The sequence below is a fragment of the Epargyreus clarus genome, unplaced genomic scaffold (genome assembly GCF_041222505.1).
Source record: "Epargyreus clarus isolate Ecla_fem2 unplaced genomic scaffold, WU_Ecla_fem_2.2 ptg000035l, whole genome shotgun sequence".
In the NCBI taxonomy this organism is placed as follows: Eukaryota; Metazoa; Arthropoda; class Insecta; order Lepidoptera; family Hesperiidae; genus Epargyreus; species Epargyreus clarus.
In genome coordinates this window covers 3,607,752-3,613,751 of record NW_027332240.1, presented here as the reverse complement: position 1 = coordinate 3,613,751, position 6,000 = coordinate 3,607,752, and the positions used below count along the sequence as shown (strand labels likewise).

Genomic DNA, 6,000 nt, shown 5'->3' with positions numbered 1-6,000 from the left:
TTTTTCCTTTGCTTTCCGTTAAAGTTTTTAATGAATTTATCACTTGTTGTGATTGAAAATGTCGTTTTTGTAATGTTGAAGTAGCGAGCATGGTAGCAACCTGATGGTAAGTGGCTACTGCCACCCACGAATATCTATAATTAACGCCGGATAGGATTAGATACCTACTTGAGGTCGGTCACAGATACGCCGCTACCCCCTGACGACTAAGCTCGGAAAAGTATGTCTCCCTTACCACACCTTTCAAACCAGAACACAGCAGAACACTGCTGTTAAGAGGCAGAAATAGGTGTGGCGGTGGTGCCGCCGGAGTCGAACCACGAAGAGTTCTACCACCTTAAATTGAGTGGAGGTAATTAAGCACCATACAACTTATTCTTTAATAAATCATTTCGTTACATTGTAAACATGCAATAGTGTGTTACATTTTATGTTAGTTTGCGTGACGGAGCTAATTGCGAGTTACTTAAAGATTTATGAATGTGTTACAGAAATGTATTAAATTCCGTAAGAATTATAAAGGGATATAAAATGATTTATCTTTAATAAATTATTGAACGGGATTGAAAAGGTATGGAGTGGGCATTGTCAAGATTATGTTAAGAGATCGATTTACTACTAATTAGTAATAACTCGTGGATGACACGCTTCCTCCTCTTGTCCGTTCTATTGCTGTATAGTTGAATGGTGAATAAACAGAATCTTATATCTTGAAGGTGGTAGAACGCTCTGTGGTTCGACTCCGGCGGCACCACCGCCACACCTGTTATTGCCTAATAACAGTAATGTTAGGCGCTGCTGTATTCCGTTTTGAAGGTTGTGGTAAGGGAGACATACTTTTCCGAGGCGTTCCAGCTCAGTCCTCAGGGGTAGCGGCGTATCTGTGGCCGACCTCAGGTAGGTAATCCTACCTGGGGTTGATGACACATGTCCATAGGCGGCAGTAGCCACTTACAATTTGGTGGACTGCATGCTCGTCTGCTACTTCTAATTTATAAATATATATTATATATATATATAGATATAGTTTGGTATTTCAGTAATTAAAACATTTAAACCACCCTCCCTACCTCTTTTATATAGGCTTCTAAATGACTTCTCATTAAGAGACAGCAGGAGTCCTTTTGTTGCTTCCCTAAAAATAAAAATGTAACTGGCAGTCTACAACGATTTCTACTTATTGAAAACCCGATACCTAAATATTAAAAGGAAATTACTTTCTTCGTTCCATGTTTAAATTGTACCTATTTTATTTCAATTGTAATCGACGATTCGAATTTTAAAAGAAAATGGAAGGCCAGTGATGTATGTGTTCAGTTCTAAAAAAGTATTCAAATGGAAAAGGGCACGTCCAGATTCGGACTCCAAGATTCTATTAGATCCGACCTCTTTCAAACGATAAATAGATAATTAAAAAAACCATTAATTATTCCCGTGGCTACACCGAATTTGCCGAAGTGTGGAACGGGCATTGGTAACATTTTTGTTTTAAGAACGTCCCTACATAAACTAGTGTTGTGTCAAATGGAACTCTGTGTTGTTGTGCAAAAGCTCAATCGACGTTGCGAGTATTTCAGTCATGCGCTTTACTAGAAAATTTAAATTAGGAACGGTGTACTGTCATTTCTCGTAGGTATCCAGCAGTTTCCCTCCGCCAGCCGAGGAGGGTGGACATTTCGGGAGAATAGGCGATTTCGCTCCGCGCGCCATAGACGTGTGTTGTTGAAAATAAAATCGTATGAATTGTGAGTTAAAGTGCATTTCATTTTGTTTTTATAACGGTGTGTTCAACTAAAGTTTTGCCGATTCGAACGTTAAAAGGTGAGTTGAATAAATTATAACAAAGTTTAATTCAGCTAATTTACGAAACAAGTTTAATTTTTGAGTAAACGGTTTTCGGAGTAAATTTTCGTTATAATAAATATTTAATCTTCTTACGCGAGGGTCCATTTAATCCCTTGAGCTTTTAAAGAGTTTTCTTTTCGAAATTGTAAGTACGTAGGTACTCTCTTTGGTTAGGCACTTTGACTTGATTATGTTTTATTTGAGAAAGAAAATTGTTTTTCTTTCTGTAAATGTGACTGCTGAAAAATCCGTATGAAATTTAAGAATGAAATCAAAAATTTGTGCTTAGAATTCTTCATTCTTTATTACTATTGGAGTTTATATTTATAAACTCTATTTAGACCATAAGTCTAAACAGTACTATTTTTCTGTACATTTTTACGCCTAAAGTAATATTTAAATAAAATATAAATATTAAAACCTTGGAACACTGAAATTGAAGGACGATTTCAGAACTGTAAAATATATTCACAATCTTTGTGTAAAACATTAACAATAGAAATGGTATCCCTAGAGTAATAGCAATTTTCGTGTAAATACCATTTTCTACTAGAAACAAGTACTTGCAATAGATAATTAATCTGAAGCCGAATAAAATGCATTGAAGTACATCTAGAATTAACGAGAGTCAATTCCTTAGAAGGTATAATCCGGGAATATTGTGCATGTGATGTCGAATTACCCATACTTTTATGTTTGTACGACTAATGCCATAAAATGACATTTTTCCAAACGTTTAATAACTTGAAACAACGTTCTGCTTTACTCAATCGAATCCGGATGATTTCATGTGTTTGTGTACGCGTATTTCGTGTATTTATTCAAATAAATTATAGAAGGAAGTGAAAATGTACTCCACGTGATGATAAGTGGTTTCCGTATCTCATGAATATTTGTATTCAACATGAAATAGATTCGGAAATCTATAAGATCATTAATAGATGCGTTACATCCTCTGAAGACTAAATGTGAACGTCTTATTCAACTGTGGTATTCTGACAGGCAGAAACACTTAATTAAATGATTCTAATGGAGCTTTTAAGGGCTTATTTATATAAATGTGTACCTAAATTCGGTTACGGTTTTCTCCGATTTAACCAGTTATTAATTATGTAGGAAATATTTATTAGACATTTATTAGAAGTGTTTTTTTTAAACTTCGAATAACGCTTGGGATTTTCTATTTTCGAGGAAACATGATCATAAAGAGTATGTAAAAACTCTCTTATATAAAATCAAAACGTTGTGTAAAAAATTAAAATCAATCCATGCAGCAATTATTGAATTTTGCGGTTTAAAACAAAACAAACCACAATTTTATATGCAAAAGATTAATCAGTCAGCAACCCCTTTGAAAAAGTCACCCTTTCTTCACGTTTGCATAAAATGACTAGGAAAGTCGCGGTGAAACTAACTTTTTGTTTTTAATTACCAGTTTTTGTGTGAACCGTGTAATGCCAGGTAATGGTCATGCCTGGTTGTAAAAAGTTCCTTCATTATGGAAAAGTTATGCGAAGCATGAAGGCAGTGAGTTATTACACAAAACAGAATAAAAAGGATTAAATTTCCTTTGATTCTTTCTTCTATTTTTATAAGGAAGAAGTAGTAGAATAGCTTATTCCACCTGGTGGTAACTGGTAACTGCTTATGTACATGGACATAGAAACACTACTCTTGGGAACTAAGTTGGAATGCCTCGAAAAAGTGAAACTAATCGAATTTGCCAACTTTTCGCTACTCGTTAATGGTGTCACACGGTTATGAATCACGCTGTCGAAGTTTTTTCAAAATCTCTTATAAATACAAGCGGCAAGAGTGAGAGTTCGAACCGTCCAGCAAGCGATCCCGGGGAGGACGGCGGTATGTGTAGTCTCATACAATCGTAAGCACCAGGTGTGCGGGAGAGTCAGATAGAGCATCGTGATCGGATCACTCCGGTGGTGTTCCGTCGGAGATTCCGGAGTTCTCCACCAAACGCCGAGGACGGCCACTGGGGGCTTTTAGTGCGGTAAAAACCCACATAACCTGATGTCGCTCCTCCAGCGTCGTGTACCTATTGAAGGTTTCCCCCACGTGAACAAAAAAGATTGAATATAACTATGGATGTATTACATAAAATATACATATTTACATCTACGCTTTCGTCAGGCTTCACGTGTTCTTCGCAAGGAACTAATTTAGGTTTATTAGTAGTTATTAACCTCAAGGTTATACCAACAGAATTAGGTAACTAAATTAGTGTACACTTAACAAAATGGGGTATTAGAAGAAAATTGCCAGTCCTCGTAACCCAATCGTTAAGTTTCATAAAGGCTCGTTTTGGGCCATAACGCCATACTTATTTTCCATGGCTATGTCGAAGGGTACAGCAATTTCCATAATCTTTCCCATTCGTTTCTGAGAGCAGTAAATAGGCAATTTTTCATTTTGGTATTTAAAGCAACATGGATTTGAGCTATGAAGATTGTTTATGGAATTCACATATGAATTTACTATGCAGTGCACCTGATGATAACTGCTGATGATTTCACTGCTGTTTACTGACTTGTCACCCCATATAGATTTTATGTATTGCTACCCCTGGGAACTAAGTTTAAATGCCTGGAGTGCCTAAGTGTCTTTTCCTACCATACCTTTCAAATACAACACAACAATCCAACACGGTTTTATATAGCAGTAGGTGTACCGCTAGTGCCTTCAGAGTTTTTATATGTATTAGAGTGCAGATTAGTAGTGCAGTTTTTTTAATAATATATGGAAATAGCACACTAGCATACTTTCCACCGGATGGAAAGTGTACTCTGCCGCCCAAGGATTTTCGAAATCAACTTCAGATAGAATTAGTGCCCTACCTGAGATCGCTCACGAATAACTTGACTACTGAGGATTAAGTTGGACTCTCTCTTGTCACACCCTTTAGCAGCGTGTAACTGTTGTTATTAGGCAGAAATAGGTGGTGCTGGCGTCCCTCGAAGGGTTATACCCTTCAGTATAACATAAAGTAGTTGTAGAAATGAAAGCATAATATCAATATAGTTTGGCGCACTAGAGGTGACTTGTAATAATCTATTTAGATTTTCATGAAAAAAACATACAACGAGTAGTTGTGCCAAGTTTTATACCGATCGGTCAAATGGTGGCGAAATCTATAAATCTCACATTGTTATTTCTTATTGCTTTACGTAACAATAAAGATAGACAAACAAAAACAAATTATCACATAATTATGCGCTATATTTCTTAGATTTCTTTGATTTAATTTGTTATGCCTACAGACATAATAAATTACATCCTAGAGAACCACCGCTACACCCGTTTATGCCTAATAAGAGCAGTGTTAAGTTTTGCTTCGTTCTTATGAGAAGAGCGTGGTAAGGGAAACCATACGTATCCAAATTGTTCCAACTTGTTGAAGGTGGTGGAACCCTTTGTGGTTCGACTCCGGCGACACTACCGCCACACCTACTTCTGCCTAATAGCAGCAGTGTTAGGCGCTGCTGTGTTCCGTTTTGAAGGGTGTGGTAAGGGAGAAATACTTTTCCGAGGCGTTCCAGCTTAGTCCTCAGAGGTAGCGGAGCATCCGGGGTTGATTACAGATGTCTATGGGCGGCAGTAGCCACTTACCATCAGGTGGACTGCATGTTCGTCTGCTACACCTATATTATAAAAAAACTGTGGTCAACTTCAGATAAGACTGATCTTGATTTGGGGTTGAATATAGTTGTCCATGCGCTACAGTGGCTGTTACAGTGGTACTACTTCTATATTTAAAAAAAATATAAGCCAGTAGGCGGTCAGTTTTAATATTACAGCATTATTAGTTTTTATGTATCCCTCGGGAACAGTAAATTTTTCTGGAGATAAAAGATACCCCCTATGTTTCATTCTAAACCCCTGACAACAGGTGTGCAAAATTTCATGACAATCGGTTATTACGCTTCTTACAGTCACAGTCCCCACATTAGGATTCCCTGTGTCGTCAGTGCCGTGGACGCACACAAAGCCGGATACACAAACACCCAGACACGGAATAAAAATGTAAATTATCATTCAGCTATCTATGTGGCTGGGGATCGGACTCAAAACCCTATGCGAGTCAGACCGGTGACCGCTCCGCCACGCGGGTCGACAAACAAACAAAGATTCGCATAATAT

At 37.4% G+C, this 6,000-nt stretch overlaps 1 protein-coding gene across 2 annotated transcripts in view; it reads left to right on the top strand.

The window, feature by feature from the left end:
- Positions 1-1,660: 1,660 nt before the first annotated feature.
- Positions 1,661-6,000, top strand: part of LOC140756669 (protein quaking-B) — a 284,741-nt gene continuing 280,401 nt past the window's right edge. For both annotated transcript variants that reach the window (XM_073092223.1, XM_073092222.1), the window contains exon 1: positions 1,661-1,821. The gene's annotated coding sequence lies outside the window, so the exon portion shown is untranslated. The remainder of the gene's footprint in view (positions 1,822-6,000) is intronic.